The sequence below is a fragment of the Schistocerca gregaria genome, chromosome 6 (assembly GCF_023897955.1).
Source record: "Schistocerca gregaria isolate iqSchGreg1 chromosome 6, iqSchGreg1.2, whole genome shotgun sequence".
Lineage (NCBI taxonomy): Eukaryota > Metazoa > Arthropoda > Insecta > Orthoptera > Acrididae > Schistocerca > Schistocerca gregaria.
In genome coordinates, this window is record NC_064925.1 from 469,724,848 (window position 1) to 469,752,542 (window position 27,695).

Sequence of the window (27,695 nt, forward strand, 5' to 3'; positions counted from 1 at the left end):
GCTGTAAAGTCTATTGATGATATGACACTGACAACAACTTCCACCACAAATTCTGCAAAACCCTACCATACAAGTGTCACGCGACGAAAGGTCGTCGCAGCACCCCTTATCCACATTACACTCCAGCTTTGGACATCTCTATGATGGAGGTCGAACCGCAACACCCAGGGTTGATGTCACGTGGTTTCCTTATGGGTGGCTGAGTAAAAGAGACACACCGAAGCACATAATAGACACAAAAAGGCCTCAGACCGTCAATGCAACCAGCCCTTCCCTTTGGGCGTTGATTCCCACATGTTTCGCGGTAGAAAACGGCAGCAATAAGCAACAGGACGAGGCTCTAGACAACGTTCGGCACTGCTGCCGTCACCCGGGCGCTACAACACTACTCTAAGGACATGGTGGGGTTCATCCCCAGTAAACGTGATCCTACTACTCCTCTGGAGTGGAGCACGACAGCAAATTCTGCTCTGATGTACAGATTGGAATCATTACGCAATGTTCAAAACCATTCTATAAAATCTGAAAGTGAACCGAAACGGCAGTTAAATCATATACTTTTCATCCCTCCTACGCCGTGATAGTGGGGTTAGGGACTGGGCAGTAAGATGTGCGTGAACAAAACGGCAAATGGTCCCTCTAAGACCCTCCAGTTTGGCAACACCTTCCATGCCACCCACGCACCTTGGTTGAGCAAGTTACGTATGTACTTGTCAGAAACTTGGACACACGTTCTGCCTTATGGCTGCTCTGTTTCCTGAAGGCAGGCCAACAACACTTGCCAGGAGTCGAAGGGGTTCCTAACCCTCAGACAAAGAGCAGCCACGATGCTGAATGTATGTCGAAGTTTCTGACAGGTAAATTTGCAACTTTCTCAACTAAAGTGCATTGAGAGCCCGCCAGCTAGCTGCGCGGTCTAACGCGCTGCTTCCCGAGCGGATTAGAGTCGAGCTCCGGTGTTCCAGTCAGCCTGTGGTTAGTTTTTATGAACGTTTTCCATCTGCCTATGCGAATGCTGGCTCGTTCCCATCATTCTGCCTCAGTTACACTATGTTGCACAAAAAGTGTCTCCACACACATGTACACCATAATTACTGTACTACACAATCATCTGGGGTTACACTCGTCTTGTACGTGACGTTCTCGGTTGGCGGGGGGTTGTACGGGTTCCGAACCGCATAATAACTCAGCGTTCGGTGTGGGGTGCTGGTGGCGTGGGTGGACTACTGTGGCCTGTTGTGCGGTTGTGAACCACTATGGTGGGACGAAGCCTCTCCGTCGTTTCTAGGTTCCCGGTTTAACACACTATACATAGGGTGCATGGATGACCCTGGGAACCGTCGGTTGCAAGGAAAGGGACGGTTTCACTGATGCTCTTTTCACCCACTCCTGAGGCATTTTCTGGTCAATTTTGATCGGCAGTGTGTCTGAAATGTTTTCGTCGGCCTTCCGTAATAAAACCAAGTGATTTCATCTCTGAATGTCGAATATGTGACCTCCATCGCAGAGGCGTTAAAACAAGACGTGACATTTGAGTAAGATGGGGTGCGATGTCCTTCCCACTCTGTGACACATTCACGGTGGTGACGAACAGAATTGTGGTGAAATTTGGTGCCATTATGACGTCATTAATCCGCGTTACAACTGACGTGAACTTCTGAGCTGTGATCTTTTTTTCCGTATGTGTCGCCACCTTGCTGTCTGAAGCGTTGCTGAGCCTGAGGCTGAAGTCACACGCTTTTACGACGTTGGAGAGGAAAGTTGTATGTATCTTTCAGCTAGAATTCAAACTTGTGAGTCTGAAGAGGAGACGATTTAGGTGTTAGATCTGGCGTCCAATAATTAGAGTTCCGTCGTGGTACAAACTGGAGCTAAAATTTCACTTAATATTTGTGAAGCTTTAGTCAATTGGCGCTCAGGGGAAGGTAAATGATGGTGAACGTTATAAGTGCTCAATAAGAAGCTCGTGGTTTTGAAAACTGCGTGTTGCAGAGCGAAAGGTCAAATCACCACAGGGTTATAAAAAGAGCTGGTTTCTTCTAATCGGTGTAGAAACAAATGAGAAATCATTGCTGCTGCGATAGGGGTTGCAAAGTGGGAATCCGCAGAAATTAGCGACTTTGATAAAGGGAATATTGTCACGGCACGGTGTCTGGGAATGAGCATACCAATCTAGAAATTGCTTGGAGGACTATGAAGCCGCGATCAGGCGACAAGTTATAGGACGTCCACGCCTCATCAAAGAACGTGCGGGTCGGAGACATGTCCGCTCAGTTAAGCAGGACCTGACGACATTGTACAATACTACTGCAGGCAGAAGTGTTTCGTGGCACACCGTTCAGTGCAGACTGTGGAAAATGGATTTCCACAGCGGACCCGGACGTCTCTCCATGTTGACCCGATGATGTTGTCTATTACGATTGCAGTGCACAGGGATCTCTAAGTGTGGGCCGTGGGTCAACGGTATCTCGTAGGATAAATCACGTTTCTTGTAACACCGGGTAGTTGGTTTTGTCCGGATACGTCACCATCCATCCGACTGGGTGCTAGAATCATGCGCTGTGCCAAGGACGCATAGTGGAAGTGTCACAGTATGAGGGACTTCCGCTTGGGCTCCCATAAGACATGTGGCATAAGGCGTCATGACGGCTGTGGACTATGCGAAAATTATTGCAGATCACCAGCATCCCTTCATGCTTGATGTCTTCCCCGATGGCCATGAAATCTACCAGCAGGATAACTATCCGTGACACAGGGCCAGAATAGTGGTGCAGTGGTTTGTGATAGTGAACCCAAGTTAATGTCTTTATCACCAAAAATGTGCCTGATTTGAGCCAATTGGTACCCCTGTGGAAAGCTATCAAGTCCAGCTCCCCGTCCACATACTCCTGGCGGGAATTTAAGCGGATTGCTTGATTTATGCGTAGGCACTTAGTGTGCAACATACCTCTGGAAATCTATACCATGAACTCGTCAGATCGGTACCCTTCAGAATCAGAGCTCCACTGCGTTCCAGTGGTGGAACCAACGCGTTTTTATGCAGTTTGCGTTTTGGCTGATCAATGTAAGTAACAGAGTGAGTAGCTAGGTATAGTAGTCTCTGGGACAACGTTATCAGAAGAAGGGAGAAGTTGGTGAAACACCGGCGATGGACATACGAAATAACTTACTTGGTATTGAAAGAGGCGTTACTGGCCAAGCATTAGGGGCAGTGTCGAACACACGGAATATAAATTATTAAGTATTAGACACGAACAAAATATTTCCTTTCGAAGGCGTTGCTGCAGCGTATATGTGATGTAGCGTTACCTCGATGCGGGTATGTAAGCACCGACAGGTAGGCAAGGGATTTTTGTGCCTTTCATGTCTTTGCGAACGGAAACGTGAACTATGTCGATTATGTTACCAAATGCGTCCAAACAAGCCAAAAGTCCTGTTATTCTTTCCTTGGCTGCCGAAGCACGAACACCGGTATGCATCCATCAGAGAATGAAGAATGTGTACGGGGCACTATGTTTGTCCAACACTACCGTCGTGCAATGGTGTGACAAAGGATCCTGTTGATTCATTATAAAACACGTTCCCATCTCCCACATGTCGTAACGCACAAGGTACGCCATCTGACGTGGCTGATACTCTATACTCCAGACCTATAGTCCTCATCTCCCCATGCCATTATTCCCCTTCTATCCTTTAAAAAAGGCCTTCTAGTAATGAGTGCTGTGGACTAGGGGATCGTAAATTGATTTCATATTTCTACATTTGCAGAAGGCTTCTCATACCATTCCTCACAGAAGCCTTCTAATAAAATTCCTTGCTTATCGAATATCTCTTCAGTTGCGAGACTGTATTCGTGATTTCCTATAAGAATGGTCATAGCACGTTGTAATCGACAGAAAATCTAGGAATAAATCAGGTGACATCCGGTGTTCACCAAGGAAGGGGTATAAACCCTCTGCTGCTCCTAACCTAAGTAAACGATGTAGGAGACAATATGAGCATCCCTCTTAGGTTGTCTGCAGATGATGCTGTCATTTACCGTCTAGTGACGTCATAAGAAGACCGAAACGAATTGCAAAATGACTTAGAAGCGAGATATTTATCGCACGAAAAGTTGAAATTGTCACTCAGTAAGGAAAAGTGTCAGGTCACTCTCATATGTACTCCATGAAGATCTGCAAAACAAGGTGAAACGTATTTTAGTATTTTTAGTCTTTTGTGCGGAATGCCTCAAATGTCTAATGGGCACAATAACTGAATGTTACTAGTCGCAATCCTTCGATATGGCCAGGCATAAAGTTTTTCAGGACTTCCCTTGCTATCCTTCTTATATTGAGAAAGCCACGTAGCTCCTCACACACTTTCGCCTTCAACTATGATTTCATATATCGACGACTTCTCGTAAACGAATTGGAAGATATCCACGTAGATGAGTTCCAGCGATTGCGCTGGTCATAACACCCACCCATCGCCCCCCCCCCCTCCACTCTGCCGAGCCGTTTGTCAATAAAACAACGAGGATAGCGGCCTTCCAGATACCCATGTTCATTTACATCACCGGTGGATGAAGTAACGTGCTTTGAAACACGACCTTTTGAGAGCTTGAAGGGTTTATATGATGATGCAACAACATTGTCAGTGCGTGTAGAATGACAACAAGGTAATGTCTATAATTCGGGACAGTAGTAAATAAATTATAATCGGTATTAACTAATTACCGTCCATTGATAGATACAGAATCGTTGCTGGTGATTTGAAATGAGTAAGACAGAAGAATTTCCATCATTCTGGCCGTGGTTCTTGCGGCAAAAGAAAACATTTGGTCCTTCTACTTGGAAACATTATTTACGACAGGGATGAAATTCCTACTTCACAAGTAACCTACTTTCCACACTGTATTATTCAAAGCGTGTATTTCACTATAGTATCTAAGAGTGCTTATATATATTTTCTCCCCCAGATTCCTGGGTCATCACTTTCAAATTTACCGTGCAAGAAATTACGCTGCAAGAACTGTGACCAGTTGTCTGTGCTTTAACGATCCATTTCCTCGGAAGCACCTATCGATGGTGAGAAATCTTCCTATTCGGATAAATCTTGTTAAGAATCTATTTCTTTTACATAAATTTGTTCGGTTTCCTGGTTACTGTACATCATGCATTACGTCGTTCAATTTTATTCCTGTTGTCTCCTGTATCCAGGGTATTTTGTTACATTTCTCAAAAAGAGTCTCAAAATACTAAACGCATATAGTTTCATAAACGAGAACCTTATAGGTTTTATAGAGCTTGGTCATGCGATTCAGAACGAATATCAAAATAATTATAACACTGCCTGTGAGTGAGAAAAGTATTAAGCTATTTACATAGTCGAGAGAAGAGAGGCTGTAATCAAAAAATTCTCTACGACGCATTTCGAACATATAAGGAACGGAAGCGTCAACATTTTTGGTGTAACATTATCCAATAATTAAATCTCACAAGTCATAAATCAGTACAAATCATCCATTTAAGGAAAAGTAGAGAGAGAGAGAGAGGCGTGATCGCCGCCTTCAATCGTGCTCTCTAGATGGAACACCGAGACCGAAGCTAATTTACATGTCCACATACAATCCTAGGCTCAACAGTACCATTCGGAGATGCAGATAACGTAACGGCCCGTTTATGCAAATTACGCCACTCGGTAGCAGATAACCACTCATGCGTCATTCACTGCTTGTTTGCTTCAAGCGATAATGAAAGAGAGGTACTCCAGTTCGGCACCAACGCCCTAAGAACGCTGTCAATGTGTAACTGAATACTACTGACTGGAACGCCCCTTCCACAGCACAGGGGTGAGTACAGTTTTATCGGTGATTATGCCTTCAGTGCAGTACAGAGCATGTTTCGCCATCTACTTTGCCACCCGTATTTAGATAATTCCCAAACTTTGTTTCCGAAAAACTCACTGCATACTACAACAAAAACATAATATCAGTAATATCGCTGAACTCCTGTATCCAAGAGATTTAGGCCGTCGTTAGAAAAGTATGTAGTTCCATTAAAAACACATAGTTGCTTCTCTATCTCTGGAGTTGATTAAAGAAGCAAGTGCTGACAATGTAGCAAATTACTTTACTCTTTGAGTGTTATCATTTACCGGAAACTTCGTTTCGACTCTGAGAGAAGATTACGAAACTCGGTATCGCAAGTTAAGTGTTACGCTGTCTACAGGGCTAATCCGAATGATAAGACAAAATTTCGGAGATTTTCTGGGCATTATAGTATACCACCAACAATAGACTTAGCCATGGCGGAGCACCTCAGCGATACGTATGCTAGTACTGTAGGTACTCTTCGTTACTGAAGAGGGGAATCAAAACTTTTCAGTAGTTGCAGGGATAATAGTGTGGATAATTGACTAATCTGGCGTGTAACATTAGCGAACACAGCTTACCTGTTCTGGTACTGTAGTGTCCTGCGGTAGCTAGGAAAGAACTAACAGTCATTTTCAAATGGTTCAAATGGCTCTGAGCACTATGGGACTTAACATCTATGGCCATCAGTCCCCTAGAACTTAGAACTACTTAAACCTAACTAACCTAAGGACATCACTCAACACCCAGCCATCACGAGGCAGAGAAAATCACTGACCCCGCCGGGAATCGAACCCGGGAACCCGGGTGTGGGAAGCGAGAACGGTACCGCACGACCACGAGATGCGGGCAACAGTCAATTTATACACACTATATTAAATAGGTTAACTCTTACACAGAATATTACAGCAACCAACCACTTTTTACAATGTTGTTTATTTATTGAGACAGCGCCGTTACCGGTTTCGAACCGACAGGTTCGTCTTCAGACTGCTAGTTCACGTTTTACGTTACATTTCGTGGTTTGTTTTCCCATATGACCAAACTTCCTTGGGGTGGTGATGCACTACAACCAGCACAAAATGTGAGACAACGTCTTTTTAATTGTAAGTGTGCATCACGACAGTTGTAAGTGATGTAAACAAATTATTATTATTGAATGGAAGATGTTTCGGTTACTTACAATGAAGAATCCGCTCCTTTACGTTCCAGTGCAGTTCGATTGTTATCTTGCTACATCGAACTGTATAATGCACTTTTTGTGTATATACACTCCTGGAAATGGAAAAAAGAACACATTGACACCGCTGTGTCAGACTCACCATACTTGCTCCGGACACTGCGAGAGGGCTGTACAAGCAATGATCACACGCACGGCACAGCAGACACACCAGGAACCGCGGTGTTGGCCGTCGAATGGCGCTAGCTGCGCAGCATTTGTGCACCGCCGCCGTCAGTGTCAGCGAGTTTGCCGCGGCATACGGAGCTCCATCGCAGTCTAACACTGGTAGCATGCCGCGACAGCGGAGACGTGAACCGTATGTGCAGTTGATGGACTTTGAGCGAGGGCGTAGAGTGGGCATGCGGGAGGCCGGGTGGACGTACCGCCGAATTGCTCAACACGTGGGGCGTGAGGTCTCCACAGTACATCGATGTTGTCGGCAGAAGGTGCACGTGCCCGTCGACCTGGGACCGGACCGCAGCGACGCACGGATGCACGCCAAGACCGTAGGATCCTACGCAGTGCCGTAGGGGACCGCACCGCCACTTCCCAGCAAATTGGGGACACTGTTGCTCCTGGGGTATCGGCGAGGACCATTCGCAACCGTCTCCATGAAGCTGGGCTACGGTCCCGCACACCGTTAGGCCGTCTTCCGCTCACGCCCCAACATCGTGCAGCCCGCCTCCAGTGATGTCGCGACAGGCGTGAATGGAGGGACGAATGGAGACGTGTCGTCTTCAGCGATGAGAGTCGCTTCTGCCTTGGTGCCAATGATGGTCGTATGCGTGTTTGACGCCGTGCAGGTGAGCGCCACAATCAGGACTGCATACGACCGAGGCACACAGGGCCAACACCCGGCATCATGGTGTGGGGAGCGATCTCCTACACTGGCCGTACACCTCTGGTGATCGACGAGGGAACACTGAATAGTGCACAGTACATTCAAACTGTCATCGAACCCATCGTTCTACCATTCCTAGACCGGCAAGGGAACTTGCTGTTCCAACAGGACAGTGCACGTCCACATGTATCCCGTGCCACCCAACGTGCTCTAGAAGGTGTAAGTCAACTACCCTGGCCAGCAAGATCTCCGGATCTGTCCCCCATTGAGCATGTTTGGGACTGGATGAAGCGTCGTCTCACTCGGTCTACACGTCCAGCACGAACGCTGGTCCAACTGAGGCGCCAGGTGGAAATGGCATGGCAAGCCGTTCCACAGGACTACATCCAGCATCTCTACGATCGTCCCCATGGGAGAATAGCAGCCTGCATTGCTGCGAAAGGTGGATATAAACTGTACTAGTGCCGACATTGTGCATGCTCTGTTGCCTGTGTCTATGTGTCTGTGGTTCTGTCAGTGTGATCATGTGATGTATCTGACCCCAGGAATGTGTCAATAAAGTTTCCCCTTCCTGGGACAATGAATTCACGGTGTTCTTATTTCAATTTCCAGGAGTGTATATGCACATAGTGTAATGCTCACTTAGAAGTTTCATCACATGGAAGCGTGCATACAAAGATGGCGATATTACAACCATAACAATGTCACAGACTCCCACCCTCAGGGATATTTCATGACGTACATGTATGCGACAGTACAAATTTACAAATTGGTAATGTTACGTTACTTACTATTTTCATTGAAAGAGAACTGATTAAAATTAAGATAAACAAATAAAGCAGTTATAAAGTGTTACTGCAGTGATATTACGTGAATATTATGGTATGCATTGGAACAAAAGTAAATGATAAGGGCCAGACATACTGTACATAAATAAATGATACAACTAATGACATGTTATGTCATGCTTTGAAAGCACAGTAAATGAGTTGGGATGGATGTGCATATATAAATATTACAAATATTACAAAAGTGGGCTTTTATTTTTACTTTAAATTGGGAAGCAGTTGCATGAAACTTTGTAGAAAGGCTGCATTCGTTAACTCGGTTTGTTCATTGAGGAGATTTTGTGGGATTTGCATTTATGTAAATATATTTCAATTTCCTCAAGCAAATTCGTAAGGCTACCTTTCTCAGCATGGTGCAATACTTGTACATTGTCTTGTATGCTCTTCGTTCCATGACTGTTGCTGGTTGTGTGCATGGCAAATGTGGATTTTGAAATGTTGTTCAAACGTATAGCATCTATTCGCTCTTTGAACCATGTCTCAATGCTTCTTCCACTTTTGTCCTGTATAGTAACAGGGGCAACTTTGACAGCTCAGTTTGCATATGCCAAATTTTTTGTGTGTGGCGGGGTTGTTATTTTTTAAGTTGTGCACTGCTAACTGCTGGAGTTTTTTGTTGTTTGTGTGGAAGCTTATTTCAATGTTTGCTTACTTTATAGGATATACTCTCTAAGAAAGATAGTGCAACATATTTTCTGCTCTTTTCTACTGTGTCTTCCGCAAGTTGCATGGTTATGTGGTCCACAGTTTTGTTGGCTGATGGTTTTCGGATTTTTTGTGATAGTTTGTCTATCACGATAGGTCTGCACCCATTGTATGAGGCTATGGTTTTAATTATACTGATTATTGTTTCTTTTTCAATAGGTTCAAGATAATTTTTGTGTAGTTGGTTCAGTCGGGTTCTAAAATATGCCATCTTATGTTGGTTTGGATGAAAAGATGAGCTGTTCACACATACACCAGTGGATGTTGGCTTTCTATGAATCTTAAAATGATGTTTATGGTTTTTGTTGGTGATTTTTACGTCTAGGAAGTTGATGCTGTTGTTGATCTCATCTTCAACGGTCAATTTAATCTTTTTATGCATGCTACTCAGTTTTGTTGCTAATGTGTCTGTTTCCTCACTGGTGCCACCAAAAAGTATAATTGTATCATCAACATATCTACTGTGGTAGGTGATTTTGCTGTTGATGTGACTGTTAGCTTCAAAAAATGTCTGCTCTAAATGATTTAGCTAACGTCCTAGATAAGCTGCTATCCACTGCCAGCCCATCTTTTTGTGTGTATATTTTGTTATTAACACTGAAGTAATTGTATGACAGTACCAAGGTGAGTAGCTCAATGAGCTCACAGATCTCTGCCGTACTTACTGGTTTACTATGTCAAGTAAAGCAAATCTGGCTGTCACTGAAATGTAAACACCTTTAATTTTGTCAGTGAGTTCATATGTGATCTTAACGGAGAATTTGTTATTTAACTTATACGAAGAACAATGGGCCTGATGAGACAGTTTTCTTTATGGGTCTTAGGCTGGGACCAGAGCTGAAGTGCAATGGGGTTCACGGAAATGCAGTCACGTACTTCCAAATTAGTTATGAGGAAGTTATAACTCTTAAGTGTATTCTTCATTTTGGCCTGAAATTTAGGGATAGAATCAAAATCTGTTTCATTTATGTTGTTACTACTGAAGAATCGCATGGTTTGTCAACACAGTCTTTCTCATACATTATCATTGCACAACTGCTTTTATCAGTTTTGACTATTAGGGCTTTATTTTTAGAAAGTTTGGAATTGCTAATATTTTGATCATTTAGATCACTGTTTCTGTGTGCACTGTTGTTTTTGAGGTGTCTTGTTATTTAAAAAATGGTTCAAATAGCTCTGAGCACTATGGGACTTAACGTCTGAGGTCATCAGTCCCCTAGAACTTAGAACTACTTAAACCTAACTAACCTAAGGACATCAAACGCATCCAGGATTCGAACCTGCGATCGTAGCGGTCGCGCAGTTCCATACTGTAGCGCCCAGAACCGCTCGGCCACTCCGGCCGGCTGTTATTTCTTTATCGGCTTTGAAGACTACGGCATTGGTTTCCCTAGAATTCAATTTAGCAACATCACATGGAAGTTTAGTAGATACAGTAAGGATTTTCAAGTTATTCTCCTTAGGTATAAGCTCTATGTTATGCTTTGGACCTTTGTTTATGAGTGCAAGTTCATTATTTGTACAACTGATTTTAGTTGCGTTAATAGTTCTTTCATTAAACAGATGTTGCCTGTCATGTGAATTTTTAGAGGGGATGTTACCTTTATTCACTTTTAAAGTACCTGTTTTTTTTTCCTTTTTCGTATTCCTACACAATATTTTCTGCTGTTCTATTTCAATGATGTTCTCAACGTATGATAAGATGTAGGAGAATTGAAGGGTGGAGAGGCAATTTTCGAGTTGCAAGTGTAGACTGTACAGCTGCTTGTTGAGAAGTTCTTTCTTCTTATACAGCATTTTGATCTCTGTTTTGAGCCACATGATTTCACATTTTGTTTTAACTATTTTGGTGGTATTGGTTTTAGAGTTAATCTTCACATTTGTGTAGTTTGGTGTTATCTGTGCTCACAGACACAAAACCTTAGGGAACAAACTGAGTTAGCCAATGTAGCCTTTTTACAAAATTTCATTCACCTCCTTTCCAGTTTAAAGTAAAAATAAAAAATATATAAAAAGTCGACTTTTGTAATGTTTCTAAAATTTGGATATGCACATCCATCCCCACACATTTACTGTGCTTTCAACGTATGCCATAACATGTCCATAGTTATAATATTTATTTGTGTATGTCTGGACCTTATCATTTTCTTTTCTTCCTTCGTATATCATAATATTTACGGTATATCACTGCAGTAACGCTTTATAATTAACTGTTTTATTTGTTTATCTTCATTTTAATCAGTTCTCTTTTAATGTAAGTAGTAAGTAACATAACATTAGCAATTTGTAAATTTCTACTGTCCCGTACATGTACATAATGAAATATCCATAAGAGTGTAAGTCAGTGACCTTGTTATGGTTGTAATATCGCCATCTTTGTATGCATACTTCCATGTGATGACACTTCTAAGTGAGCATTACATTTTGTGCATATATATACATAGAATGTGCATTATACAGTTCGATGTTGCAAGATAATAATCGACGTGCACTGGAACGTAAAGGAGCGGATACTTCATTGTAAGTAACCGAAACGTCTTCCATTTAATAATAATAATTTGTTTACATCACTTACAACCGTGGTGAGGCACAATTACAATTAAAAAGATGTTGTCTCACATTTTGTTCTTGTTGTAGGCCATCACCACCCCAAGGGAGTTTCGTCAGATGGGGAAACAAACTACGAAATGTTATGTAAAACTTGAACTAGCAGTCTCAAGATGAAGCTATCGCTTCGAAACCGATAACGGTTTGTTTTAATAAATGAAGAGCATGGTAAAATGTGGCTGGTTGTTGTTATGTGTGAGAGTCAACGTATATTTTGCACACAGCCACGGGCTCAGTATGTCAGTTTTTAACAAAATATCTCACTTTATTTTAACTAAAGTAAAATGCATTCTTGGCGTACACTAAGTGTTAAACGCAAGAACAAACAGAAAAAACCCACAAATTTTGTGGTGGCAAACCAGATAAGGAAACAAGGCAATGGAAGAAAATACTGAGAAAAATCTATTGTACTAAATACAAAATAAACGTGCTATTACAATGCAATGGTGAGTGAATACAATGCTAGGGCCGGCCTAAGTACTGGCCGTAGCTGTTCCTAGCTGTTGGTAAACACTTCTGGTCTGACGGTCTGGTCGTGCTTGTAAAGCCAGGTTGACAGAGTCCTACATGAGTCATATGAGTTCCGATTGGTGGAACAGTGTCACATGTTGTCTGGCGAAGTAGTCCCATGTTTATTTGGAAAGTCTGTTATTGTTTCTGTCCGCTGGTGATGTTTCTCTCCGCGCTCCTGAAACGGGGTCGACAACCCATCTTGCGTGTAGGTTGTGCAGGTCCTCTAACAATAAGGAGCCTCTACGACAGGTACTGAGAATACAAGCGGAAACTTCAGCCGTTATCTTCTTCCCGACAGCATGCAGCTCTACTGTACAGTTACATAATTATGACCTTCTCTTGGGTAAAATATTCAAGATGTAAAACTGTTTCTTATTCTGATCTCCCAGCGACGTCACCCTTAGGAAAAACAAAACTGACATTCTACGAGTCGGAGCATAGAACGTTAGATTCGTTTATCAGGTAGGTAGATAGGAAGATTCAAAAAATGGGTAGCGAGTGATTGTAGTTAGATTAACGGGAATTAGTCAAGTGTGGCAGCAGGAAGAACACTACTTCTGGTCAGGTGAACGTGGGGCTATAATTACAAAATGAAGTAAGGGTGATGTAGAAGTACGTCTAATAATGAATAACAAATTAGGAATATAGGGTAAACTACTACGAATAGCATAGTACACACGTGGTCAAAGGTAAAATAGACACGAAGACGAGACTGAAGGAATGCACAATGAGATAAAAATAATTATTCACATTGATGGAAAAGAAAATGTAATTGTCATGGAGGACTGAAATTCAGTAGTAAGAAAAGAAGGAAAACTAATAGCAGACTATAGACTGAGAGTAGAGTGGTGGGGAGAGGAATGGAAGAGGAAACGGGTTAGAAGAATTTTGCAGAGATCATAATTTAATAACTGATAACACTTGGTTTAAGAATCTTGTAAAAAGATACCTGGAGACAATTAAGAGTTTCACTGATTGTGGAGTGGTAAGAGGTTTGAAATCAGATTCGAAACTGTAACAGTTTTCCAGGCTCAAATGTGGGCTCTAATCATAATGGGTGGGTTATGAGTAGCAGATTGCAGCTAAAGAAATTACAGAAAGCTAGGAAACTGAGGAAGTGGGTACCAGAGAGAGCTAGGAAACCATACACTGAAATAGCGAAAAGGAATGTAATGGAAGACTAGTAATTGCCAGTAAAGGGTCAGCTGAGTAAAAAGATAAGACGTAGTAAAGAGTTCCTAGATGACAGGATATAATGAAATATTTGACAAGAGGAGAAAATATAAAAATGCTGTAAATGAATCAAGGGATAGAGTAAACACACACATGAAAAAATATGATTGACAGAGTAAATAGCTAAGCAGGAATGGTTTAAGTCAAATATACGGCTGAAGATGTATGCATAACTAGGATAAAGACAAATGCTGCCTATAGAAAATTTAGGAGACCTTATGAGGAAAGAGGAGCAGCTCTACCAATAGAGGAGTTCACATGGCAAGCCAGTACTAAGGAAATAAGGCAAATCTGAAAGGCCCACGGAATATAATGAAGGGCTACACAAGGGAAATGAACATGAAGACAACTTTATATACATAATACAGAAAATAATCAATGTCGTCTAGAGTGGCGACAGAAAAGATTACATGTAATTAAATGTGTAATGTGACTTGTTATCTATTCGGAAACCAGTCTGTGCTTATCTGGTGCCTGCAGAAGACCTAATGAATACATGAAAAGAACAGAAAAATGTAAATCACCAATGATGCCTATTATGAATAGGTGAAACGAGTTTGGTTAGCAACAAAATATACATTTACATGCAAAAGACGAATCTTTTCTTACCTACATGATAAAGATAGTTGCAGCTTAGGAAGAATGGCTGAAGATATTAACACTAATAACTGCCTAAGCACAGCGCAAAAGTATTCGACTACATTCCAGAACTCTTGATTGACTTCTGTTGATGTTCATCTTACACACTTTTTTGAAGATAATATGCATCGTTGTACTGAAACAGTTACGGTCCGTAATCCATGCAATATCTAGATACTCAAGAATGTTAGAGACGCTGATGTTTAGACTGTACCATCATATCGCTGTATTATCCGGAAGAAAGGGTGGGGAATGAAGTCGATGTCGAGGTCATTTCACACCTACAGCTCGTATGCTCGAGCTTTTAAACCAACCGTGCGATAGTTCTCACACTTATATGCCCTTATTTTCTTAGGAATTTTAGTAATTTTCAAGAAATTTTAACTACTACCTCTACCAGTCCTATCAGGTGGTGGTTATAGACAGACAATACTCAAGTAATGGTCGTAGCTCCGTCGTGAGTGAACACCACTTCCTGGCGATTCTGCCAGTTCAACTCAATCTGGCATCTGCACTTCCTAAGATTAGTTTCTGTCGTCATTGCAGTTCACATCGTTGAATATTAGTTCTCTATGGGCATTGTAATTCAAATCGTTCCGTACGCTTACTGGCAAACACTAATATGACTTCTTCCAGTGATTGTTAGGCAGCCGTGTAACCTTTTAATAACGGGTCATTCTCCTAATCATCCCGAGACCTTATATTCGTTTACGTTTAGAGTCAAATTCCAAACCCTGTACCAATCATCGATCATTTGCAGCTCCTTCTGCATATTGGTACGATATTCTAGCATCGTGATTTCTCCATATAGGACATTACTACCGCGAAAAGCGTCATGGAACTTCTGCCATTATCCAGCAGCTCGTATATGGGCCTGTCACATTAACGTGACCACCACCTAAGTGGACATACAACAACCACTCACAGACTGCAGGTGGCAGCACTAGCAGTGCAGATGGCTTTTTCAGATGAATCACGTTTTATGCTCCGGCGGAGAGATGGCTGCAGATGGGTACGACGTTAAAACGTCTGAAAGCAAACACATTGTGTGCACTACTATCTGGAGAATATTTTCGTAGCATTTCCCGGGTGATCTCGTCATTCTGGAAGGCACAAGGGATGAACATAAGAATGCATATATCACTGGGGACCATGTCGACTCATGCATATAGTTTGCTTTTTCCTCGGCACGATGGCATCTACCAGCAGGACAATGCAATATCTCATGCACCCTGTAGAGTACCTGCGTGGTTCGAAGAGTACCAAGATGAGTTTAGCATACTGCACTGATCGCCAAACTGCCCACATTTAATTCCAGTAGAGAATCTATGGCACCATCTCGATCGGGCTGTTCGCACCATGGACCCTCAATTGAGAAACTTATTGCAGCTGGTCACAAAGCTGGAGCCGGCATAGCTCCAGATCCGTCTCGGTACTTTCCGCAACTCAGTGACTCTCTTCCAGCACATTCTCGCAGCAAAAATTCGTTTTCCATGCTTTTGACCGGTGGTTACGTTAATTTGACTGGGCCGTATGTACACTACTGGCCATTAAAATTGCTGCACCACGAACATGACGTGCTACAGACACGAAATTTAACCGACAGGAAGAAGATGCTGTGATTTACAAATGAATAGCTTTTCAGAGCATTCACACAAGGCTGGTGCCGGTGGCGTCACCTACAACGTGCTGACATGAGGAAAGTTTCCAACCGATTTCTCTTACTCAAACAGCAGTTAAACGGCGTTGCCTGGTGAAACGTTGTTGTGATGCGTACCGTCACGTTTCGTACTTTGATAAAGGTCGGATTGTAGCCTATCGCGATTGCGGTATATCGTATCGCAACACTGCTGCTCTCGTTGGTCGAGATCCAATGACTGTTAGCAGAATATGGAATCGGTGGGTTCAGGAGGGTAATACGGAACGCCGTGCTGGATCCCAACCGCCTCGTATCACTAGCAATCGAGATGACAGGCATCTTATCCGCATGGCTGTAACGGATCGTGCAGGCACGTCTCGATCCCTGAGTCAACATATGGGGACGTTTGGAAGACAACAACTATCTGCACGAACAGTTTGACGACGTTTGGAAGCAGCATGAACTATGAGCTAGGAGACCATGGCTGCGGTTAACCTTGACGCCGCATCTAAGACAGGAGCGCCTGCGATGGTGTACTCAACAACGAACCTGGGTGCACGAATGGAAAAACTTCATTTTTTGGATGAATCCATGTTCTGTTTCCAGCATCATGATGGTCGCATCCGTGTTTGGCGACATCGCGGTAAACGCACATTCGAAGCGGGTATTCGTCGTCGCCATACTGGCGTATCACCCGACGTGATGGTGTGGGGTGCCATTGGTTACACATATCGGTCACCTCTGGTTCGCATTGTCGGCAGTTTGAACAGTGGACGTTACATTTCAGATGTGTTACGACCCGTGGCTCTACCCTTCAATTGATCCCTGCGAAACATTACATTTCAGCCGGATAATTGAAGACCGCATGTTGCAGGTCGTGCACGGGCCTTTCTGGATACAGAAAATGTTCGACTGCTGCCCTGTCCAGCACATTCTCCACATCTCTCACCAATTGAAAACGGCTGGTCAATGGTGGCCGAGCAACTGGCTCGCACAATACGCGAGTCACTACCCTTGATGAACTGTGATATCGTGTTGAAGCTCCATGGGCAGCTGTACCTGTACACGCCATCCAAGCTCTGTTTGACTCAATGCCCAGACATATCAGGGCCTTTATTACGGCCAGAGGTGGTTGTTCTGGATACTGATTTCTCAGGATCTATGCACCCAAACTGCGTGAAAATGTAATTACATGTCAGTTATAGTATAATATATTTGTCCAATGAATAACCGATTATCATCTGCAGCTGTTCTTGGGGAAGCAATTTTAATGGCCAGTAGTGTATCTAAAATGTGAACAGTCTTTTTTTTTCGGTCTTTCCCCAGCGATTCCTCTCCTGTGCTCTCTTCATTTAGGAGCAACACTTTCAACCTAAGTCCTTAATTATTTGTTGGATGTATTGCAACCTCTGTCCTTCCCTCAGGTATTACCCTTTATAGCTCCCTTCACTACCGCGGAAGTTATGTACTGACATCTTACTACATGTCCTATCAACCTGCCCCTTCCTCTTGTCAGTATTTTCCATGTGTTCCTTCCTTCGTCGATCAGACCACTTAATTCTCAATATTCTTTTGCCGTACCACATCTCAAACTCTTGGAATTTCTTCTTTTCTAAACAACCCACTATCCAGCATACTGTCATATGCTGCAAACGTACATTATCAGAAATTTCTTTCTCAAATGAAGGCCGAGATTTAGGGCTAACAAAATTCTCTTGGGCAGGAATGCCCTCCTTGCATGTCCTAAACTGCTTTTCTTGGCTTCGTTGCTGCAGCTGCCCTTGTTATTTGGTTCCAGTGTAGCGAAAGTTGTTCGTCTACTTTTTGGTTCTCAGTTGTTATCTTAAGTTCATTGCTAATGTTATTTCTTCTGTTCCTCATTTTGTGCGTTGTTGGATCGGTCATTGCACTCAGTACGTCCTGTAATTTTTCTTCACTTGCGCTTTGTACACAAATCTCACCAACGAATCTTATCATTGATTTCTTTTCCCCCTGAATATTGATCCCACTTTTGTACCTTTTCTTCATTCAAGTCTTTGCTTCGGTGCATAGATTAAACACTGATGTGGGAAGAAGACATACTCGTCTCAGACCCATCTTAATTCGTTCACTTCGTTTTTGGTATTCCGTTCATATTGATCGCTCTTGCTCTTGTACATATTGTATACTATCCGTATTTCCCTGTAGGTTACTCCCGTTGTACTAAGAATTTCTAATATCTTCCATAATTTTATATTGTCGAACGCCTTTCTCAGGTCGAAGAATGTTATGAAGATGACTTTAATCCTGTTTTTAACGCCGGCAGGTAATTTTACTTTTGTTAGAGCATGATTCTTTCTCTCAGGAATGTTATATTTTCTTATCACTTTCACTTACGTGCATAAGTAAATATGAAACTGGTTCTTGAAGAGCCGCTGTTATTCAAGTACCAACTTTAGATTTTGCACCTGATGACTAAAATATAGTTGCCGTAAACTGAACTGAATGTAATTTTGTAAATTTTTATTTATTGATTGCAAAGCAAGGCCGAGAGAATTTCGACTGTTGCCGTGGAGCGGCCAAGATAAAACTTACTGAACTCATGGAATCTGTATAATTTAAAAAATGAACTATAACGTAAATTAATTATCTGTTGTAATTTAGAAAGGTTCATACAACCAAATCTCGCGCATATATAGTTACTCTTAACACTTGAAAAATAAATTAATACTTCGGCACGTAATGGGCGACCAGAGGCTGCATCGGAAGATGAGCTACCCGGAGCACAAATTATTGAAAAAATGCTTATTAAAAATAATTAGCCGCTGCGAGCATTTGAGGCGACAATAGTTACAAAGAAAGTTATTATTTGATAACAATAACTAGTTTATTTTATCATAATACCTAATAACTTATATAAAATATGTGTAGCCACTCAATGGCTGCCTTCCGTATCGCGAAACATACTGTGTGTGTACCATAAAGTACGTCCTTCCTCCTCGGCCGTACAATCGCGTCTCTTTACGATCCTTTTTTATTTTCATAGATATGTTTTAAATAAAGATGCTACTATTAGATAATCACTGCACATCACTTGTTTGAAGTTCGCCCCCGGTAGCTGAGTGGTCAACATGACAGACTGTCAATCCTAAGGGCCCGGGTTCGATTCCCAGCTGAGTCGGAGATTTTCTCCGCTCAGGGACTGGGTGTTGTGATGTCCTAATCATCATCATTTAATCCCTAACGACGCGCAAGCCGCCGAAGTGGCGTCAAATCGAAAGACTTACACCAGGCGAGCGGTCTACTTGATGGGAGGCCCTCGTCACAAGACATAGTTGTTCCAAGAATATGAGCTGTATGTTTTATACTAATTATGTTCATAAAGTACTTTAAGCGTTTGCAAAAAAATTTTAGTTCACCCTTGACACTTCACAATATTGTTCACTGTTTACAACCGATTAAAAATGTCAATATTTATGTGACGTACCGTCACAGGAGAGCATAATAGTGATACTGTTACACTGCCTTGAGGCATTCACATCCGAACTTTCGCTCACATTTGATAGTTTTATCACGTCAAGTACAACGTGATGACTCCCATTTTCTAGGAACTTTACAATCCAACCACATAGCTTGCCCGTAGTCTGTATCCTTGTATTCTGTGCACTAGGCAGCAGTACGAAACTGTATCGGCCTTCGGGAGGGAAAGAAACATGGCATCGACCTGAGTGACGATATCTACACTTCTACACTACTGGCCATTAAAATTGCTACAACAAGAAGAAATGCAGATGATAAACGGGTATTCATTGGACAAATTTATTGTGCTAGAACTGACATGTGATTACATTTTCCGGCAATTAGGTTGCATAGATTCTGAGAAATCAGTATCCAGAACAACCACATCTGGCCTTAATAACGGCCGTGATACGCCTGGGCATTGAGTCAAACAGAGCTTGGATGGCGTGTACAGGAACACCTGCAGATTAAACACGATATCACAGTTCATCAAGGGTAGTGACTCGCGTATTGTTCGACCGAGTTGCTCGGCCACCATTGACCAGCCGTTTTCAATTGGTGAGAGATGTGGAGAATGTGCTGGCCAGAACAGCAGTCGAACATTTTCTGTATCCAGAAAGGCCCCGACATGACCTGCAACATGCGGGCTTGCATTATCCTGCTGAAATGTCGGGTTTCGCAGGTATCGAATGAAGGGTAGAGCCACGGGTCGTAACACATCTGAAATGTAACGTCCACTGTTCAGACTGCCGTCAATGCGAACAGGAGGAAACCGAGAAGCGTAACCAGTGGCACCCCATACCATCACGCGGGCGATACGCCAGTATGGCGATGACGAATACACGCTTCCAATGTGCGTTCACCGTGATGTCGTCAAACACGGATGCGACCTTCATGATGCTGTAAACAGAACCTGGATTCTTCCGAAAAAATGACGTTTTGCCATTCCTGCACACAGGTTCGTATTTGAGTACACCATCGCAGGCGCTCCTGTCTTTGATGCTCAAATGATTCAAATCGCTCTGAGCAGTATGGGACTTAACATCTATGGTCATCAGTCCCCTAGAACTTAGAACTACTTAAACCTAACAGCCAGCCATCACGAGGCAGAGAAAATCCCTGACCCCGCCGGGAATCGAACCCGGGAACCCTGGCGCGGGAAGCGAGAACGCTACCGCAGGACCACGAGGTCTTTGATGCGGCGTCAAGGGTAACCGCAGCCATGGTCTCCGAGCTGTTAGTCCATGCTGCTGCAAACGTCGTCGAACTGTTCGTGCTGCTGGTTGTTATCTTGCAAACGCCCCCATCTGTTGACTCAGGGATCGAAACGTGCCTGCACGATCCGTTACAGCCATGTGGATAGGATACCTGTCATCTCGACTTCCACTGATACGAGGCCGTTGGAATCCAGCATGTCGTTCCGTATTACCCTCCTGAACCCACGGACTCCATATTCTGCCAACAATCGTTTGATCTCGACCAACGAGAGCAGCCATGTCGCGATACGATACACCGCAGTTACGATTGGATACATTCCGACATTTATCAAATTCGGAAACGTGATGGTTCGCATTTCTCCTCATTACACGAGGCATCACAACAACGTTTCACCAAGCAACGCCGGTCAACTACTGTTTATGTATGAGAAATCGGTTGGAACGTTGCCTCACGTCAGCACGTTGTAGGTGTCGCCACCGGCGCCAACCATGTGTATAAGCTCTGGAAACTAATCATTTGCATATCACAGAATCTTCTTCCTGTCCGTTAAATTTCGCGTGTGTACACGTCAACTTCGTGGTGTAACAATTTTAATGGCCAGTAGTGTACCACCTTCTGGTTTTTGTATACGAACAGAGGGTGATGGGGTCACAAATCTGTTGTTGTCTTATCAGAGGAACCTTCGAAATATTCGGCTGGAAAAGGTAGTTTTATGCAGGAAGGCTAGATTTGAATCTCACTCATTTCAGTGCCTGAATGAGAGCATCAAAACACGTTGATTGGGTAGGAATGAGGCTGTATCGACGACGCTGGGAGAATAAGCGGCTTCAGCGAGATGCGCCAGCTGAGGCTCCTCTCCGCCCCCTCCCCCCCCCCCCCCCCCACCCCCTTACAGCCATGGCGACGGCAGGCTGCGCACACTTGCCACCCAACCCTCCCAAACATCTGTAGCAGTTTATTTACAGAAGGCAGCTGCCGCAGCGGGGCAAACACGGAAACATCCAGATGCGCACGCCACGACAAAGCGGCGCGCCTCACTAGAATAGAATGCTCCAGAGGGAGCCGGGCCGCACGGGTATTTATACGCACACGCGGGCGCGCGTGGCAGGCGCAGATGCACGCTAGCCGGCCGCGAGAGAGAGAGCCCGAGAGGTGCGTAGGAGGGCGCGCCGGGTTTCGGCGGCCACGGAAATAGCGCCGGCGTCCATCACGGCGCACCGCCGCTTTATCTGCGGGCGTAACTATCAACAGAGCCGGCGCGGGGCTAAGTTTAGCCGCCGCCCGAAAGAATTAAGTCGGCCCTAAATCTGCCAGCGTAACTCTGGCCGCCATATTTCGGCGGTCGCGTTATCTGTCGGTGGTGAGGTGGTTGGCCGACCACCACCAGCGCACAGTGTTTGCGCGCGGAGGTGGCCGGTCAAGTCAACTCTGGCACGGTTGATGGAGTCTCGCACCCGTTACAGGGCCGCGTGGGAACTGATTTGCCGCCAGAGGGGCAGAGCTGATCGCTTCGCGCAGGAGGAACGAAGCGTTTCAGGTGATTGGAAAAAACGAGCTGTCATTCCCTGTTGCAAAATGTATTTATGGAAATAGGCATACTACTAAAGGCCTCTATCTCTGACGGCAGTTTGTTCTGAGTTTTGAAATGGTTTTTATTCACGTTGTAATGTAATAAAATAAAATATGAGCCGTGGCTTACGTTGTTGTTATGGTCTTCAGTCCTGAGACTGGTTTGATGCAGCTCTCCATGCTACTCCATCCTGTGCAAGCTTCTTCATCTCCACGTACTTCCTGCAACCTGCATCCTTCTGAATCTGCTTACTGTATTCATCTCTTGGTCTTCAATTTTTAACCTCCACTCTGCCCTCCAATACTAAATTGGTGATCCTTTGATGCCTTAGAACATGTCCTACCAACCGATCCATTCATCTAGCCAAGTTGTGCCACAAACTTCTCTTCTCCCCACTCCTATTCAATACCACCTCATTAGTTGTATGATCTACCCATCTAATCTTCAGCAGTCTCTTGTTGCACCACATTTCGAAAGCTTCTATTCTCTTCTTGTCCAAGCTAGTTATCGTCCATGTTTCACTTCCATAAATGGCTACACTCCATACAAATACTTTCATAAATGACTTCCTGACACTTAAGTTTATACTCGATGTTAACAAACCTCTCTTCTTCAGAAACGCTTTTCCTTGCCAATGCTTGTCTACATTTGATATCCTCTCTACTTCGACCATCATCAGTTATTTTGCTCCCCAAATAGCAAAACTCCTTTACTAATTTATGTGTCTCATTTCCTAATCTAATTCCCGCAGCATTACCTGACTTAATTCGACTACAAACCATTATCCTCTTTTTGCTTTTGTTGATGTTCATCTTATACCCCCCTTTCATGACACTGTCCGTTCCGTTCAGCTGCTCTTCCAAGTCCTTTGCTGTCTCTGACAGAATACAATGTCATGGGCGAACCTCAAAGTTTTTATTTCTTCTCCATGGATTTTAATACCTATTACGAATTTTTCTTTTGTTTCCTTCACTGCTTGCTCAATATACAGATTGAATAACATCGGGGCGATTCTACATCGCTGTCTCACTCCCTTCCTCACCACTGCTACCCTTTCGTGTCCCTCGACTCTTGTCACTGTCATCTGGTTTATGTACAAATTGTAAATAGCCTTTCGTTCCCTGTATTTTACCCCTACAACCTTCAGAATTTGAAAGAGAGTACTCCAGTAAAAATTGTCAAAAGCTTTCTCTTAGTCTATGCTGGAAACGTAGGTTTGCCGTTCCTTAATCTAGCTTCTAAGATAAGTCGTAGGGTCAGTATTGCCTCACGTGATACAATATTTTCACGGAATCCAAACTGATCTCCCCCGAGGTCGGCTTCTACCAGTTTTTCCATTCGTCTGTAAAGAATTCGCGTTAGTATTTTGCACCCGTGACTTATTAAACTGATTGTTCGGTAATTTTCATATCTGTCAGCTCTTGCTTTCTTCGGGATTGGAATTATTGTATTCTTGTTGAAGTCTGAGGGCATTTCGACTCTCTCATACATCTTACGTGACTTATACAAAAGAGACACACATTAATGCAATGGCTCAGCTTGAAAGAGAAATAACTAATGTAGGAATATTATTAAGAGTGAAATATGTTGTTTAATTTAGCCCGACACGTATAAGCACTCAGTAAACTTGTTCAGTCCTCAGGGTAGTTACGTAATCGTCGATAATTAATTTTCCTTTTCTTATTTCCCAACACCAGAGATATTATTCCAGGTTCTTGAGAAGTCGTGTGCTTAATGCACTAGAGAAAATTTGCCAAGACTGTTCGATGAACACTACTGTAATACGTAACTTATCGTGGTTTCGTCTTGATTCCACAACATAAGATAATAACAGTAGCATCTACAAATGTAATCCTACAGTGGAACTGGGATCCTGTGACCAGATCTTTTCTGTCTGGGATGTTATCTCGTTACATAAAGAAAATCTGTATATAAAATTGTTAAATTATTAGTAGCTGCGTCTCGTCTCGTGGGATCTGAAGTGAAGTTAATAGTCCTAACCAACGGAACGTCTCGTAGATTAGCTAAAAAAAAAATGTTAAAGATTTTTCTAAGATGGCGCCTAACAATGAAAATTCTTTGTTATCGCCCATATATACTTAAGACAGTCTAGGTATCAGACTAACAATAGATTGACCACATACATAAAAATTCTTTTGACAAAATAACCATTGTATTTTTCGGGTTTTGAGTACGACTTATATTATCAGCTGGTACTGCAAGATGAGCTTTACACAAGATCGTCCTCTTAGGTCCGAATCCTAGAAGATAAGACAAACGAGTGACAAAGGAAAGATAGGTGAAGCATAGAAGCGCAAGAGTCCATGGAACAACATGTCCATTGTAGTCCTATCTCTTCTTCTTTGGCGTCCTGCTCGATTATTTATAAAATCTATCGTAATATTTAGTTTTCATTTTTTTTAAAGCCAGCTCCACTCAGGAGAAACAGTACAACGTATCGCGACCTTTGTCAAGACCGAAAATTTCCGCTGCATGCAACAGTAGCTACGAAACTTCCTGGCACATCAAAATTTTGCGCTGGAGTAGAACTCGAAAGCCGGACCTTTGCCGTTCACCGGCAAGTGCTCTATCGACTGATCCAACCAAGCACGACTCACGACCCGCCCTCACAGGCTTACATCCGCTAATACATCACCTCGAATCCTCAAAATTTTCACTGAAGTTCCCCTGCATAACTTGCGGAACTAGCACTCCTCGAAGAAAAGATATTGTGCAGACATGGCTTGACCACAGCCTGGAGAGATTGCTTCCAGAATGAATTTTCACTCTGTAGCTGACGTACCGGACTCTTTCCTGAACCTGGGAACAGTGATATAACATTTAATTTTATCCCCATAGCTTCCCGAACTCAAAGATACAGTAAATTGCATATGAGATCATCAGCTGACTGTATTTCGTTCTTGTCTTGTTTTCAAGTGACAAATGCTGGAGTATCAGCACCGTTTGCTACTCTCCTGTTTCCTATCCCTCCTCCTGCACGGATGGAGTATAAGTGGTGTCGTGTATTATTATTATAATTAAGTTAAACTACATAGTTTTGAATATTTACTTTGTTCATTTCTTATTATTTCCTGCCCTCTTCAGACGTTTTTGAAGCCTTTCAGCTAATATTCGTTGTAGGTAATCTTAGTACGATGACGCAATGGATCGGTCACCATTACCGCAGCCTTAAGTGCTTACTGCACGTTCCAAAAGTGTAGCCGTCTCCATTCAGTAGCCACAATACAAAGTCCGATGTCATTTTCTGAACGTCATTTTATTACACGAAAACTATTAGTTGTCTTTCCATGATCAAACATCATCGTGTTCAAGTCGGCCGACAGTACACGCTACGTCGATTTTAAATCCTCCTCTCATCAATAAAATGGCACTTTCTCTCTTTGTCTATCATATTTCCTGCAAACAACATTTTAAAAAATTAACATACAGAGAAGAAAGGATCATAGAACTTTACCTTTGCAAGGAAGCGCTCTACAGTTTGATTGCATACCCCTCCTTCCCCCCACATATAACTTTCTGTAACGCCCACTTTTGACGTGACACAGACAACAAAAATTTTAATGTCAAAAAATATAACATATGAAGATTTTCTTCATTGCTTAGTAATCTACTTTATCGTAAATTTCAAGAAATTTCAGGTCTTAGGAAGAGAACGTTAAAAATCTTTAATCCTAATATCTAAGAAATGTACATAAAATCTAGTTGGCCTAAGAACTGTAATGGCAACAATATCTCACACTTCTGGCAACGTCAGGACTGTCACTCACCATCATCAACACTTCAGGGTGCACTACGATAGTAGTATAGGCGTAGGTATGGTACATCACATGTTTTTCGTTTAAAAAATATTGCCACATGTTTCTTCACTTTAAAATATTTCCACATATTTTTCACTTAAAAAATTTTTCAAATATTTTTCTCTTAAAAATATTTTTGTCTTATAAAATTTCTACTTGAATTTTCTCTTAAAAATATTTCCACATAATTTTCTCTTTAAAAACTTTCCTTTTAGATTCTTGTTCAAAAAATTACCTCTTAAATTCCTGTTAAAAACCTGTACCGAGAAGCCCATTTTCATGATTTCCACATGTTTTCCACATAAAACAATTTCCACAGAGTTTCCACATGAAAATATTTCCATATCTTTTATACTCTAAATTTTAAAATATTTTGCTCCAAAGTGGTCGTATTTTAGAACTCGCATCTTTTGGCCAAAAGATGGCAGCGCCTTTTTGGCCAAAATTTGGCAATTTTAAGTAAGGTTGGCGGTTGAGGACAAAACCCTCAACACTTTGCGCAAAAGATGGCGGGCACTTTATGGCGGGTGCTTTATGGCGACTTTAAGGGAAAAGTGCTCAAAAGATGGAGACCACTTTTTTGCGGTCACTTTTTTTTGCGATTTCCAAGCGGAGCTCAGTCGTTACCCATCGGGCACTTTTTGTGATCGCTATTTGGCGGCCGCTTTTTTGCGATCCCTGTCGTCTGGGATTTTTATGTCCCATAAAAAATTGAATTGCGTGATGGAATAAAATAAATTATTTTGCGTGTGATAAAATAGCTTCCAATGGGAATGCTCTGAATAATTATACTGTTCAAGAACTTAATAACGAAGCCGAAAAAGGGGTTTAATGGGCTATTCAAAACTGAAAAAACAGTAACTTATTGAACTAATTAATATTCATGTGAAAGAAAACCAACAAGAGCGTGGACCACTGACTGAACGACAACAACTTATTCATCAAATGTGTAAAATTTTAAATTTTTAACAACTGTAAAATCTGTATTCAACAAATGAAACGTGGATAGCAATATTATCGATTATATCAAAAAAGGAAAAAACTCTTTAAAAAAAGCCCAATGGTCATGAATATCAAAATATCAAACAGTATCTAAAAAATTTCATGAGAGAATTCCAAGATAAATTAAACTGGACTGGTCTATCAAGATATGAAACACTATCTGAAAATTTCATGCAAGAATTCGAAGATAAATTAAACTGGAAAGAAATATCAGCACGTCAAAGGATATCTGAAGATTTCATGCGAGAATTTGCAGATAGATTAGTCTGGAGAGAAATATCATTGTATCAAACACTTCCAGAAAATTTGAAGCGAGATTTTTCAAGACAGATTAGACTGGCCTGGTACATTGTTTCTTCAGAAATTATCTGAAGATTTGATGCCAGAATTCGCAGATAGATTAGACTGGGTATATATGTCATATCTGAAGATTTCATGAGATAGTTTCAAGACAGATTAGACTGGGAGGGAATATCAAGACGTCAAAA